General features: G+C 55.0%; 1 protein-coding gene across 2 annotated transcripts in view; it reads left to right on the top strand.

Moving 5' to 3' along the window:
• ECD (ecdysoneless cell cycle regulator) overlaps window positions 1-16,091 on the top strand; it is a 1,545,240-nt gene that overhangs the window by 911,338 nt on the left and 617,811 nt on the right. The gene's annotated exons all lie outside the window — the stretch shown is intronic.

Below are 16,091 nucleotides of genomic sequence, written 5' to 3'. Positions count from 1 at the left end.
GGCCAGGGTATTTGAGGTGGGCCAAAATAATGTATAGCTCCGCAACCGCCAGGGTTAAAACTGGCGCCATGATCTCGGACAAATGGCAGCTCAGCAGGGGCACGAGACAGGGTTGTCCATGGTCGCCCATGTTGTATATCCTTGCTCTGGAACCGCTGGCAATTTGTCTCAGACAACAGTATGGGGAGGTCCGCATCCCCACGAAGGGAGGGACGCACCTCACCTCGCTGTATGCAGATGACATCCTGTTATACCTGCGCTTCCCAGAGGAAAACTTGCAATTTGTCCTGGAGGTGATGGAACATTCTCCAGCATGGGGTCTGGCATGGATTCACATGCTCATGAATATTCCCCGTCGTCAGGCTGGGAATCCTCGGTAAAGAAAAAACCAGTATCAGTTTCGTTTCTGATCTGTCTTTCGTAGTAATAACCAATCACTGGTCTCTGCGTCATACTGACCACAGCCAATGACTGCCTTCTACCTAAGCACCGCCTCTGGCAGCCATCTTCAGATTTTTACTGCACGTTCATGTGTTGGGATCCTCGTGCTATTGCTCTCGAGCGTTAGTGCTATTTTTTCGCGTTTTTTCACAAAAACTCGATTTCTTTCGGTCAAAAGAGCCTCAAGCTCCACCGATCCTACATCCGATCAACGGGGACCCGTGTCGGATTCGTCTGCGCCCCTCAGGGTGAAGATTTCGTCGAGCTACACTTTGGAGGACTCCAGAAGCTTCTCAGGCCCGGCTCGGAGATGGCCCAGGAGAAGGGAAGCTCGACGCCCGGAAAGCTGTTCAGGGTCTGCCCTGGATGCCAGCTGCAGAACGTCTTTAAGGAGGACGAACACTCTTTCTGCCTTTACTGCCTTCATGAGGACAAGACGCACGTGGAGAAGGACTGTGCGTTTTGCGGCGACATGTCGGAACGGACCATGAAGGACCGCCATCAACGTCTCGCCAACTGGCTGGAGGGTAAGAGCCCGTCTGGTGAGAAGAAGAAGAAACCCGAGCGGTCTTCTAAGACCTTTGAGGGCGCCCCGGCGACGGGGGCCCAATATAAGGCTAAGCACCGCGAGTCCGCTGGCACCGGGAGCGCCGAACGGTCGGGCTCTACGGGCGCCAGGCAGGGCGCACCCTCCCCGGCACCATCAACCACGAGCCAACGCTCTGGGTCGGGTAAGAGGAAGGCCGAGCACCCGGCGAAACTCCTGGAGAGGCCCCGGTCGAGCTCTAAGGCAGAGGAGGAGCGTGGCAGTGCCCCCTCCCTCAAGGATAAGGCGGTGAGCGCACCTAAGGTGGTGAAGGCCTTGATCCATCCGACCAAGCCCTCTATCGAAACGGTCGCGGCGGCCCTGGCTCAGCCTGTGGAGGCTGCGCCAGTGGTGGCGACCTCGGGGCCCAGAATCTCCCTGCCTCCTCGGAGGGAGTCTTCTTTTGTGCCCATCGATAGGACCCCCGTGAAACCCCCCGTGGGGAAGAAGAAGGGGGGGCAGGGCGTCGTCGTAGATTCGGCCTCAACCTCAGAAGAGGAGCTGATCGAGGTCTTAAGCCACGGCCTAGGCGTGGAAGAAGGCCAGCCCGTCGGAATGAACCCCGACGCAGGTGACGACGACGACGACATCGTCGAGGATACCGACGGGGCCCCTGCTCGCCCGTCGGATTCCCCTCTGCCAGCGCCGCAAGACAACTCGGCGGCCATTTTGTTGGCCATACAGTCCTTATGCTCCGAGATAAGGACGAGACTACCGTTACCGACGGAAGAACCTTTCCCGTCGGGGGATCCAGAACCGGGACCTTCTGGTGTTCCCCCTACCAAGAAAAGAAGGATCCATCCACCACCTCCTTTTCAACCGTCGCGCCCCGTCCAGCCCTCTCCCCCGTCCACCCGAGGGGATGATACGGGGACTGACACGGCAGCGACGGGTACGGACGACGAGGCATACGACGAGGATATTCCGTCGTCGCCTCCCGCCAGGGCCTCTCCGCCCGACGAGATCGGATCTTTCCACTCCATGATCTCCAGGGCTTCCGAGCTTTTCCAACTCTGCCCTGAGGAGAAGAAAAAGGAAGGCTTCCTTTATCAGCGGCGCGAGGCCAAGAGGAAGACGGTCCTCGCAGTGCCTCTGTTGGACGACATTTGGGATGAGGGCCTTTCCCTCCTCAAGAACCCTTCCACGACGCCAGCTAGAAGAGACCGGTACGAGAAGAAGTACCGGGTCCCGGACACGGCCCCCCTGTGCCTCCGGGCACAGCCTACCCCGGATTCCGTCGTCTCCGCGGCAGCCAGGAAGAAAGCGGGGGGGGGTGCGGCCTCCACATCGACTTCCCCGCCGGACGGCGAGGGAAAGAAATTGGATGCTATGGGACGTAGAGTCATCTCGTCGGCAGCGACGACGATTAAAGCGGCCAACGCCTTGGCTATCGTGGCTCGCTACGACAGGGAACTCTGGTACAAGATAGCTCCCCTGCTGGATTTTCTGCCGGACGACAAGAGGGCGGAGGCCCTGGAGATCCTGCAGGAAGGTGAGGTGGCCTCGGACCACGCCATCACCGTGGCGACGGACATCGCCGACACTGGGTTCCGCCAGCTGGGCAACGGCGTTTGCCTTCGACGTCGTGGATGGCTCAAAGCTACGGATTTCCGGCAGGACGTCCAGACCAGAGTCCTGGACATGCCCTTCGACGGGAACAACCTGTTTGGGAAGACAGTGGACGATTCCCTTCAGGCCATCAAGGCGGATACTGAGACGGCCCGGGCCCTCGGAGTTCTGCAGCAACGTCGGACGCCCTTTCGGAGCAGCGGAGGCAAGGGCGCCTCCAGAGGTTCCGGCGGCGGTTTCGCTTCCTACCGTCAAGCGGCCCGCTCGTCGTCGCAAGAGGCCTACAGAGGACGAGGCAAGTCTAGCGGACCCCGCCGTCGTCGCCCAGGAGGTCAAGGCGGCAAGGCCGCGTCCAAGCAGGATTGAACCGGCTGTGGGGTCGGGCCCCCACCGGAGCACCCCGGTGGGAGGCCGGCTGGCGGGCTTCGTCAGCGTGTGGGAGTCCATCTCCACCGACCGTTGGGTTCTGGACGCCCTGGCCCGGGGCCACGCGCTCGAGTTTCAAAGAAGGTGCCCGCGTGTCCCTCCCGTGGCCAGGAAAGAGCTTCACGTCCCTCAACTTCTCCTGGAGGTAAAGGCGATGCTCAGAAAGGGCGCCATCGAAATCGTCCCAAAGAGGCTTCGGGGCTCCGGAGTTTACTCGAGATACTTCCTCGTGAAGAAGAAGACGGGAGGATGGCGCCCCATCCTAGACCTCCGACGTCTGAACAAGTTCATCAAGGCGCAGAAGTTCCGGATGGTCACCCTCCAGCACGTCCTGGGCCAGCTGGAGGAAGGGGATTTCCTATCGTCGTTGGATTTGGAGGATGCCTACTTCCACATTCCCATCCTAAAGGGGCACCGAAAATTCCTCAGGTTCGTGGTCCAAGGGCGTCATTACCAGTTCAGAGCCCTCCCCTTCGGACTACGGTCGGCACCCAGGGTATTCACCAAGTGCCTCGCACCGGTGGCGGCGCAGCTGCGCCGCGAGGGGATCCACGTCTACCCCTACCTGGACGACTGGCTCATCCGCGCCAAGACGAGGGAACTCGCCGTGGTTCGCACGGCAAGGACCGTCCAACTCCTCACGGACCTGGGATTCTTCGTGAACTACGCCAAATCCCACCTAGTGCCCGCGCAAGTCGCACTGTTTCTCGGAGCGAGGCTCGACACAGTGTCCCTTCTGGCCTCCCCGTCGGAGGAGAGGACCAGGACCATCTTGGGCAAGGTGCAACGGATGTTGGTGGCCGACGCGGCCAAAGTGAGGTCCATCAAGTCCCTCCTCGGGAGGATGTCTTCCTGCATCTACCTCATTCCCATGTGCAGGCTCCGGATGCGCCCGTTGCAAGAATTCCTGGATGCGCGCTGGATCCAGACGACGGGCAGCTTCGAGGAAAGGATCAAGCTCGACGAGAACTTCCGACGAGCGATACGGTGGTGGGGCACCCGCGCGCATCTGACGGCGGGCATGGACTTCCAGACCCCAGCCCACCAGGAGACTGTGACTACGGATGCCTCCCTGGAAGGGTGGGGAGCGCACACCGAAAATCTGCACGCAAAGGGACTCTGGCTCCCGACGGAGAAGTCCCTGCATATCAACGTCCTGGAGCTCCGTGCAGTGTTTTGGGCCCTCAGGTCTTTCCTTCCGTCCCTCAAGGGCAAGGTGGTGAGGATCTTCACCGACAACACCACCACCATGTTTTACATCAGGAAACAGGGCGGAACCAGGTCCCCAGCGCTGTCCAAGGAGGCGCAGGACCTGTGGCATTGGGCCGTCGCCCAAAGGATTTTTCTGGTGCCGTTTCATCTGGCAGGGATAAAAAACACCATCGCCGACTCACTCAGCAGGGAGCTGCGCTCGTGCCACGAGTGGGAACTACGGCAGGATCTGGTGGATCGTCTCTTCCGACGGTGGGGCACACCCCAGATCGACTTGTTCGCGACGGCGACGAACACCAAGTGCCGGAGGTTCGCCAGCAGGTTTCCCCAGACGAGGAGCATGGGCGATGCTTTCTCGTTCCCCTGGGAGGGCCTGTTCCTCTACGCGTTCCCTCCCTTGCCTCTGCTAATCCGGCTAGTCAACCTGCTCAAGAAGTCACGGTGCAGGATGATCCTCGTCGCACCCTCGTGGCCGAGGCAGATATGGTTCCCGGACCTTCTGGACTTGTCAGCGTCCCCGCCGATCAAACTGCCGGCGGACGCGGATCTACTCTCCAGGGAAGGAGGCGCCATCCTCCACCACGACCCGAAGTCGCTGAACTTGCAGGCCTGGCTCCTGCAGCGCTAGAGTTTGGAGGATACGACATACCGGCCGACTGCAGAGAGATTCTTGCAAAGGCCAGGGCGTCCTCGACTCTTAAATGCTACGGACACAAATGGAAGAGGTTCTCTGTCTGGTGCCACGCACAGAAGATTAACCCTCTACGGATTACGGCTCCCCAAGTACTGCCGTACCTGCTGACGCTGGCCAAAGCTGGCCTGGCACACGCGTCCATCAAGATTCATCTTGCTGCGATCTCCAGATACACCAGAACCACGGGACGGTCGTCCTTGTGGTCTCATCGCCTGGTGAAAGAGTTCATGAAGGGACTGTTCAGATCGTTCCCGCCGGTGAAGGCTCCGGCCCCGGCGTGGGAGCTCAACGTGGTGCTGACCAAGCTCATGGGACCTCCGTTCGAGCCTCTGCATTCGGCTCCGTTGAAGTTTCTATCGTGGAAAACTGCTTTTCTTGTGGCCATCACCTCCGCACGACGAGTGGGAGAGATCCAGGCCCTTTCCTGCAAGGCCCCGTACTTTCCACGACACGAGGGTAGTGCTCAGGACGCACCCCTCCTTCATGCCCAAGGTACCGTCGGACTTCCATCTCAACGAACCCTTGGTGTTGCCTGTATTCTTCCCGTCGCCTTCGTCGCCGGCTGAGAGGACTTTGCACTCGCTGGATGTAGCTAGAGCGCTGAAGTTCTACGTGGACCGCACAAAGTGTTTTCGGAAGACGTCACAACTCTTTGTGAACTTTGGACCTGTCAATCAGGGGAAGGCTCTCTCGAAGGCTTCCATTTCCAGATGGCTCTCCGGCTGTATCATGTACTGTCATCGGTTGGCAAACCGACCGCTGCCCGGCCGTCCGAGAGCCCATTCCACCAGAGCGATCGCAGCTACCACGGCGTTCCTTTCTGGTGTGCCCCTGCTGGACATATGCAGGGCTGCTACGTGGAGGTCGACGCACACCTTCACGAGATTCTACTGCGTCGACCGGGATTCCAGGGAGGAGTCCAGGGTCGGCCAAGCAGTGCTGCGCAACCTGTTCGCCTGAGGTGAGCCTGGTGAGGAGGTAAGATGCTTAATGTTGAGTTTGATGCTATGCTTAATGTTGAGCCTTTGCCACCTCCCGTGGTTGTGCATGTGTGTACTGCTATGTATTCTTTATTCATGAGCATGTGAATCCATGCCAGACCCCATGCTGGAGAAGGAACAAGTTACTTACCTGTAACTGTTGTTCTCCAGCATGGGTCTGGCATGGATTCACATGCGAACCCTCCCGCCTACCCCTCTGCGGCTCTTCACTTGGTCATACTGCCACTTCACGTGCTTCCAAATCTGAAGATGGCTGCCAGAGGCGGTGCTTAGGTAGAGGGCAGTCATTGGCTGTGGTCAGTATGACGCAGAGACCAGTGATTGGTTATTACTACGAAAGACAGATCAGAAACGAAACTGATACTGGTTTTTTCTTTACCGAGGATTCCCAGCCTGACGACGGGGAATATTCATGAGCATGTGAATCCATGCCAGACCCATGCTGGAGAACAACAGTTACAGGTAAGTAACTTGTTCCTTATGCCACCCTCTCGGGCATAGCGGTGAACCCAAGGAAATCGAGCTTGTTGCCTTTGTGAAGATATAGACGGGTCCCAGTGGAAAACTTGCCGGTCTTACTGATACCCTGGCAGACCAGGACCTTTAGGTATCTAGGCATTGATATATACCACTCAGTGGAGGATGAACACAAACACAACACGGAACGGGCAGTAGCAGGTATTAAGAAAAGCATGGGGTTTGGTCTAGGCTCCCCTTGGCCATGATGGGTAGGGCGGCGCTTCTTAAGATGGTGGTCCTGCCGAGACTGTTGCACTTCTTTGTGAATATTCCATGTATGCTCCCCAGACGTTTTTTTCGAAAACTCCACAGTTTATGTAGGGGCTTCATCTGGCACAATACCAGAAACAGGGTGGCTTTATGGAAGTTACAAAACCTGAGCGACAAAGAGGGCATAAATTTACCGAACTTTGAGCTGTATTATCTAGCAGGACAACTTCAGTACGTGACCAGGTGGCTGTCCGAGGAAGAGTCCGCTGAGACCAGGCTGCTGTATAAGGACTCGGCCCCTTATTTTTTGAGGGAGGTGGTGTAGTTGCCCAAAGCTAAGGTGCAGGGAAGGGCAAAGCTCCTAAGACTGGGCTGGGAAATCTGGAGCAAAACGTGGCAGCTGGTGGGGATTCCGATTCCGTGCTCCCCGCAGGTGCCACTGGTAGCGGTATGCAGAGAGGACCCGCAATTGATAATGGCGGTCCGCAAATACTGGGAATCAACAGGACTTGTGACCCTCGGGGATGTATGGCAAGAGGGCGAGGCACTAGATTTCAGTAGGCTGATGGAAGACACCGGAGTGCATGCAGGCCAACACATTACCCATACTAGAATCATTAAACTGGTGTTGGGCAGATGGTCTGTGGAAGAGTTATCAGAGGAACCAGATATGGCCATCGAGACAATGTATGATATCTCGGAGGGTGGGCATGAAGTGTCCCGCATATACGAATTACTGATGTCCAGGGTGGGTAAGGAGGTGTTGCAATTGAGACGGGATTGGGAGGATGAGGTGGGAGAACCCCTACTAGATGGACAATGGGACAGAGTTCAGAGGTACCACAAAAAGGTGTCTCGCAACGCAAGGTTTCAGCAGATACAGCTCTATGTCACCCATAGGGCATATATGACCCCCGGGAGGATTGCCCAGTTTGGGAACCCAGCGGTGCAAAAGTGTCCACCATGTGGAGAGGCGGGGCTTGTACATATGTTCTGGGCTTGCCCAGAGGGGGGCAGATTCTGGACCTAGATCAAGTTGCGCCTGGCGGAGAAAGGGATCACATTGGGAGGTGGAATCAGTGTGGGCATGTTTGCTGGGGGCATTCGCCAGACCGCGTAAGCTGAAGCATGTTAGCAAAATGAAGGACCTGGCCTACATTCTGGCCAAACGTAGAATTGCAATGTGCTGGAAGGCCGCCCAGCGCCCCAGAATAGAGGCGTGGTGGACGGATCTCCTAAAATGGCGGATGCTGAAACGACGGTCTGGTATGAAGCAATCAGCAGGGGTGGGGAGGAAGAAGTGGGACCCTTGATTGAATGGAGGCAACTGGTGTCCACACTAGCAGGCACCGCCAAGGTGGGTCCCGATGGGGACTCCACGCAGGAGATGTGAGAGCACAATGAGATATTTTGGCGGGCGGCATGGAAATAGGGGCTCGAGGTAATGGGGAGGGAGGGGAGGACCGTAATGTTTGATGTATGACTATACCGCAACAGACTTGAATGTAAACGTCCTCTAAATTGTAATGTTTGGTGTGTTGGTTATAAAAAATAAAAAATATTTTAAAAAAAAAGATATAAACTAGACTCTGCATTTTGGTAACTGTCAGACATTAATGATAATAAAACCCAGATGCTATGCGTTGTTCCACAACCTTTTCTGAAACCGGTCTGTCGTCTGCTTAGGAGGTTGCTTGATTCAACCGAACTTGTGAGCCTATTCAACAAAATCTAAGCAAAAATCTTGCCACATGAGTCTAGCATCACCAGTAGGTGGTGACCACTTGAATAAGAACGAGGGCCCTTTTTATTGACATGTATCGGTATAGATTTTTGCAAGCAAGTAGCAGTGTTGATAATGGAGGAGAAAAGCTCAAACAGTATACTAGTCCATAATTGTGGATCTTTTTTAATGACAGCGTTGGCTAAACAGTCAGGGCCCGAGCTCTTGAGGCTTTGCGGCTCATAGTGATCTTAAAAATGTCTTCCTTCTCAAACGTGGGAAATCTAACACCATCGTGTGCCATCAACCCCACATCCTCATCCAAGGATAAAATTACATCCCATATGGACTGCATTTACTGTCTGCACCCTCATCACTCGGCTGACAAGTGCGACATATGTAAGGGCTTCTCCCAGAAGACTTAAGGATCGGAGTCGCAGACTTGTCGCATGGTTGAACGATGGAGCGGGGGCATACCCGCCTTCGGAAGTGGGCTCCACATGCAGCGCGGCTTCGGTGTCAAAATCTTCAGGGGCCCCACGCCGCTCATCGTCATCGGAACCCCCGGTAAAGAAATTGCGACCGGTGGACAAGGAATCGTCGGTAGGCCATTCCAGGGACTCTTCTTCGAAGAAGGCCTCTTCGTCCTCATCTTCAGCGAGGAAAGACAAAGAAAAATCTAAATCCTCCTCGGGTGATCGTCATAGATCGACCTTGAGTCGAGAGACAGAGAAATGCAGGTCGAGTTCAGAAAAGGCGGGAGCAACGCATCAGCCTGCGCAACCACCACCGTCGTCGACGGTTGGGCAGTCGTCTACTACTTCTCTGCCGCTGACGCAGTTGACATCAACCGTTCTGGATTGTAGGCGACGACGACGTCGACGATGGGGCCGACTATTGCTTTGTCGACGGATATCCCGCAAGAGGCCTGGCGTCCAGAGCTCTACGACCCAATTTTGCCAGACACACTTCTACAGCAGGAGGCCTTGTCGGTGTCCTCGGGAGACGAGGGTGAAAGGATAGCTGCCCCTGCAGACCTGGGGTTACAAGTTACCACACCTTTCTCCGGGAGCATTCCGGGTTCTGCCGCCCTGCTCAATCCGCAATCGTTTTTATCATTGGAGGTCTTGTCCACGCTGCAAACGCTGCTGAGGACACTGGATGACAGACTGCCTCGAACAACTCTGGCCAGGACGGTCGCCGCCCTCCACCTTCAAGCCACGCAGTAAGGCCTCCGGAATCAAATTTCTCGGCCCCACGCTGCGAGGAAGGGGAACTGTTGGATTCGGAATCAGGCAGCAGAGCGTCGCCGGTGGTCTCCCTTTCCCCCTCCAGGGATCCGACCTGGGAGTCCGATGCGGAATTGGAAGCCCCGAGGAGCCCGGCTCAGCCGTCTCCCCCAGACGATATCGGGTCATTCCACAACATAATGGCCAGGGCTTGCATGGAATTCGGGCTGGCCCAAGAAGAAGAAAAGAAGGACTGTTTTCTTTTCGACCACATGGGTAAAAGGAGAAGGTCGGTGTTTTCAGTGCCCATCCTGGATCATGTGTGGAAGGAAGGTCTTCAAACCATGCGTCACCCTTTCTCGGAGCCAGCGATGAAGGGTCGCCTAGAGAAAAAATTCAAAGCCCCGGACTCTACTCCCAAGTGCCTTTCCTCACAACTAACACCTGACTCTGTGGTATCGGCGGCGGCGGCGAGAAAGGCAAGGGCTCAACACAAGTGTACGACCCCTCCGGAAAGTGATGCTAGACGCCAGGATGCGTTCGGCAAAAAAGTCCTGTCGGTAGGTGCTACCACAGTGAAGGCGGCCAATTCTCTCGCCATAGTTGCTAGATACGACGGGGAGATGTGGCATTGGTTGGCGCCCATACTCGAATACCTTCCGGATGAACATCGAAAAGCAGCTATGTTGCTGGTCAGGGAAGGTGAGGAGGCTTCAAATCATGCCATTAACATCGCAGTAGACCTTGCAGAGTCGGGGTTTAAGCAGGTGAACAACGGCGTAGTTCTCCGACGACAGCCATGGCTAAAATGCACCAACTTACGACCCGAGGTGCAGTACAAGGTACTGGATATGCCTTTTGAAGGAGACCTCCTCTTCGGCGAGAAGGTCAATGAATCCCTGAAGGGCATGAAGGAGGACTCAGACACGGCGCATTCCTTGGGGGGCCCTCCAGAGTGGTCAGAGTTCCGGTCTTTTCGTCCCTTCAGAGGAGCATCAGGGAATTCCAGATTTTCATCGAGGGACCGACCCTTCGGTAGGCCAGCATATTCCTCTCAGGGATACAGGCGAGCTTCACAAGCAGCTAAACGTCGCCGGGACTACCAGGCCCCCAAGAAGAGAGCAGGTTACTCGTCGTCGACGAGGGATAAACAAACAGAGTAAGGACCAGCAATGACGGGCATCGGAACGTTCTGGGGGGCAGAGTATCATGTTACATCAACAAATGGGAGCTAATAACAACAGATCAATGGGTGTTGGACACTGTAAAATACGGACATTCCCTGCAATTCAAGAGCAACCGTCCGCATATTCCACCGGCATGTGTAGCTCAATCCCATCTGAGCATGTTGCTGCAGGAAGTAGCACTTATGCTACAAAAAGGGGCTATAGAACGGGTCCCATCGTCACAAAGGAGTCAAGGGGTTTATTCCTGATACTTTGTGGTGAAAAAGCCAAATGGAAAGTGGCGTCCCATCCTAGACCTGCTCGAACTAAACATGTCGCTGAAAAACACAAAGTTCAAAATGCTCACACTCCAGGAGGTGATCAGGTCCGTTCAAGAAGGGGATTTTCTGGCGTCTCTGGACCTGCAGGACGCGTACTTCCACATACCGATGTGTCGGCGACACAAGAAGTACCTAAGGTTTGTGGTAGGGCGGACTCACTACCAGTTCACAGTTCTTCCCTTTGGACTGAAATCTCCCCCCAGAACGTTCACGAAATGCCTGGCTCCGGTGGCAGCCTGGCTGAGAAGGCAAGGCCACCATGTATACCCGTATCTCGACGACTGGTTGGTGAGGGGGTCCTCCCCGGCGTCGACGCACAGGAGTCTACAGGACACCATGAGCCTCTTGCAACGATTGGGGTTTGCGATAAACTTCGAAAAATCCTCGCTAACTCCGTCCAAAAGCTTGGTGTTTCTGGGTGCACAGTTCGAGACCCAGTTGGGGTTAGTCAGACCATCCCTCGACAGGATCACCAGGCTCAGTCGATTGGCAAGTCAGTTGAAAATCAATTCCAGGCTGTCGGTGATAAAAATATACATCAATCCTGGGAGCTATGGCGTCCTGCATTCCTCTGGTGCCCAACTGCTGCCTTTTCATGAAGCCAGTGCAACAGTTTTTGGCGGATCGTTGGACGCAGGCTCAGGGCCTCTGGTCAGACAGGCTGACCGTCGACGACGACAAGCTCCTATCAACTCTTCGGTGGTGGAAGAGAGTTCAGAATATTTCCAAAGGAGTACCCCTACAGGAGCCGGAGTTGTGGTTCACCGTGGTGACGGACGCGTCCCTAACTGGCTGGGCAGCGCACATGGGCACTCTGCAGACACAAGGCCGTTGGTCTCAGAAGGAATCTCTCCTGCACATCAACGTTCTGGAATTGAGAGCGGTCCGCTGGGCCCTGAGGGCGTTCCTGCCTCACATCAAGGGATCCACAGTGAGAGTTCTGACGGACAACACCACGGCAATGTTTTACTTAAGGAAGCAAGGCGGCACGCGATCCAGAACCCTCTCCATCGAGGCTCAGAAGGTGTGGCACTGAGCTCTAAAACACGATATATCCATCGTAGCTCATCACCTGCCAGGAGTGAGGAACGAGCAGGCGGACTCGCTCAGCAGAAATATGGAGCAGATTCACGAGTGGGAAATAGACACTGATCAATTTTCGAAGGTCTCCGAGAAATGGGGGCGACCTCCTCTGGATCTCTTCGCCACGAAGGCGAACAAGAAGTGCGAGATGTATGCCAGCAGGTGGCCACAGGAAGATTCGGTGGGAGAAGCGTTTTCCTTCCCGTGGACGGGCAAGTTCCTCTATCTACGCCTTCCCTCCGTTCCCTCTGATACGGAGAACTCTGCAGTGGATACGCAGGTACAGGTGCTGAGTCATCTTGATAGCGCCGTGTTGGCCGAGGCAACCATGGTTTTCCGACCTGCTTCATCTGTCAGCGGATCGCCCGATAACGTTCCCGAAGGTGTCCAACCTCTTGTCCCGGGACGAAGGAACGGTGTGGCATCACAACCCGAGCAGCATCAACCTCACAGCTTGGCTCCTGACTTTTCAGAATTTGGTGCCTTGAACATTCCCTCGGACTGTCGGAAGATATTACAGGCTGCGCGGGCTCCGTCCACCAACAAGTCCTACAGGTGTAAGTGGAGGAGATTCTGTACGTGGTGCCAAGGACAGGCAGGAGTGGAACCTCTGAGGGTTACTCCGGAACAGCTTCTCCCGTATCTACTACATTTGGCGAAGAGTGGTTTGTCTTTTTCATCACTAAAGGTTCACCTGGCGGCCATCTCTAGGTTCACAAGAGGGAGGAAATCAACGCCCTTGTTTAGTGACAGGTTAATGAAACACTTCATGAGAGGTTTATTCCGGACGTTTCCCCCGGTTAAGCGGTTTCCACCGACGTGGAGCCTTAACATGGTACTTGCAGGGTTAATGAAACCACCCTTTGAGCCAATGGCCACGTCGTCGATGAAGTTTTTATCATGGAAAGTGGCTTTTCTAATAGCCATAACATCGGCTAGACGGATCTCAGAGTTACAGGCATTGGTCATAGTCCCTCCATATCTCAGATTTTTCAAAGACAAAGTGATCTTGTTAACGAGTCCTCGTTTCATCCCGAAAGTTACTACGACTTATCATAAACATTCATCCATTGTCCTGCCCACCTTCTTCGCGACTCCCTCATCAGCTGCGGAAAAGGTCTTGCATACCCTGGATGTCAAGAGAGCTCTAAAATTTTACCTTCATCGAACTCAACAACTTCGATCTACGCAGCAGCTCTTTGTTGCATATGGGCCTTTGGCAAAGGGGAAGGCAATTTCAAAACAAGGACTGGCCCGATGGGTCTCGTCGACGATTGCCTTCTGTCACTCAAAAGCGGGAAAACCGCTACAAGGACGTCCGAGAGCTCACTCGACCAGGGCGACTTTGTCGTCGGCGGCGTTGTGGGCGGGGGTTCCACTGACAGACATTTGCAGGGCGGCAGCATGGTCAGTGCCCATACATTCACCCGCCACCACTGCCTCGAACGACAGCATGCGAACGAGATACAAATGGGACGAGCAGTCTTGCGACATCTTTTTCAATAAGGTAAGCCCTTTCTCTTCGAGAAGGGTCTATGCTGGTTTGGATATATATCTATATATCTATATATATATTTCTGATGTTTGTTAATCTGCTTAGAATCACATGCTGTGCATAGGTCCGACATCCAGTGGTCACTGCGGAGTATTGCATTTTGTTTTTCGTAGTCGAAAAGGGGACGTCGACAAGGCGTGTCTGAAACACTATCCCTATAGTGACGTGCGTTGTACCCACAATCCCTCACGCGTCGAGGTCCCTCAGATTGTTTTTTTCCGCCCAGCTTCTGGTCGCCTTCACGCGGAGCTCCTCGAGAGACATTGCAACTCCTCGACCGTTGGTCGTTTTTTTCACATAATATTAATAATCCCTCCCTCGACGCAGTTGTAAGCTGTTCTCCGCCGAGCAAAATCTTCGACGGAGGGTCGAGCGGAGGAAATCCTTCGGCGCTGCCGAACACGTGGCCTGGCCTCGCAGGCCATATACAGTAGGGAGAGTGGGGTCGTGGGACATCTCTGGGTCTTTTCTGAGAATGCCTTTCCCTTTCCCCTTCCTTTCCCTTGGGGTGCTTATCGCGATTTATTGCCTCGGCTATGGAGAGGACACCCTTTAGGTTTTGCCCGCTTTGCAAAGGCAAATTCACTTGGAAGGACAAGCATTCACGGTGTAACCGCTGCTTGCCCCTCGATCACAAGGAGGAAGGTTGCGCGGCTTGTCGGCTTCTTAAGCCTAAAACTCTAAAAGACCGTAGGGTTAAAAGGTGGGCGGCCTACGCGATGTCGAAGGCCGAAGGTTCACCCGCCGCTGCAACCACCGACAGTGACGAGGAACGCGATAACACGACCTCCGCTACGGAAGTCGAAACCCCCTCTAAGGAGCGCTTGCGCGCTTCGTCGTCTGTCCCCGGCCCCGACGGGCTCGGCTCACGCCCTGCTTATGGGGATGAACACCCCGGCGACACTGACGCACACAAAGACTCACATAAGCACACAACCCATGGCTCTTCTTCGTCTAAGACGAAAAGAGCTTCGGCGCCCAAGGAGACGCAGGTTCCACCGGCGGCCTCCTCGGACCGTTCGGGTTCGAAGCCCCTCTCGCAACCGCAGCCGCGACCAGCGACTGGGCTTTCGGCAAATAAGGGCGCCGCCCCCAAACCATCGGCCGGTGCGCATCAACAGAAGGCGCATACCGCCGTAGAGCGTTCGACACCCATAGCGTCGAAAACGCAAGCTTCCGCCGACAAACGAGTCGCCGACAAACGAGTCGCCGAAAGCTTGGCGAGGATCGCTGTAGCCGACGCCCAGAAGCGTACGCCGAAGAACACGTCGAGCGCTACGCATAAGTCGAAAGACACGCCGAAAAAGCCCGAAGAAAGGCAGGGACTACCCCCTTCAGTCGGGGGGTCACCCAGCACACCTGAAGGTTTTTCGGAGGGCGACGGGACACTTTCCTCGACGCTTTGGGAGAGGTCGAGCCATTTCCAGCTAGATGACCCTATTTTTCCCCCGCCAGACCGCTCTGGGGTACCCCATGAAACCATGGAAAGACTCCACCTCTGTATGGAGAGGATGGAAAGGTTTATGAATACCCAGACCTCTCAAACTCCCAAGAGGACTAGAGAAGGGCCTCAGGAGGACCCCAGGGCCAAAAATCCGAGGCTAGTCGATCCCCAGGTGGACACAGCCTCAGACTTCCATAACGTATACGACCTCACTGGGGAGGAAGAATACTTGGAGGAGGAGGATGTTTTCATGGACGATGAAGAAGGACAGAACCAGGAGGAATGTCTGGGAGACAGGCCAGACATTATAGAAGAAGGCTTCCGAGAAGACTCTGAAGAAGGACCTTCGCACCCCTGGCAATCCCCATCAGTATATTCCGACACTGATGTCCTAAACCTAAATCCTCCTGACAATTCACCGGTTAGGAACACGTCTCCAATTGACGATCAGCCCACTTTCTATGCACTGTTGCGCAGAGCATCAGCACATTTCGAACTGGACACTGGGGAGCTCTCTCCAGAATTAGACTTTGTGGAAAAAGTAATTAAAGAGAAACCCCCGGTCAGCCAAACCATTCCCCTCCTAGCTTCAGTGAAGAGAAGAATCATCCCTTCGCTGGCCACTCCCGCATTGATCAGAGGGGTCAATCCCAGGACTCGTATTCCCAGGAGGCAAAGAGGAGGCAGTGCTCAGAGCACCACCTGCAAGTAACTAAAATCTCAATTTGTCACGCCGCTTGTACTCGACTTGCTGCTTGTTTTTGTATAGTATTGCGGAATAGAAGCTCAGCCTCCTAAAGACTGAAGCAACTGTATCCCTAAATACCTCATCTGTCAGTTTAACGGGAAGCAGACAGGACTACAGGACTACAAGTCCCAGAGTGCTCTCGCG

This window comes from Ambystoma mexicanum, chromosome 8, assembly GCF_040938575.1.
Source record: "Ambystoma mexicanum isolate Mex_15411 chromosome 8, UKY_AmexF1_1, whole genome shotgun sequence".
Lineage (NCBI taxonomy): Eukaryota > Metazoa > Chordata > Amphibia > Caudata > Ambystomatidae > Ambystoma > Ambystoma mexicanum.
This window is presented reverse-complemented; position numbering and strand designations above follow the sequence as displayed.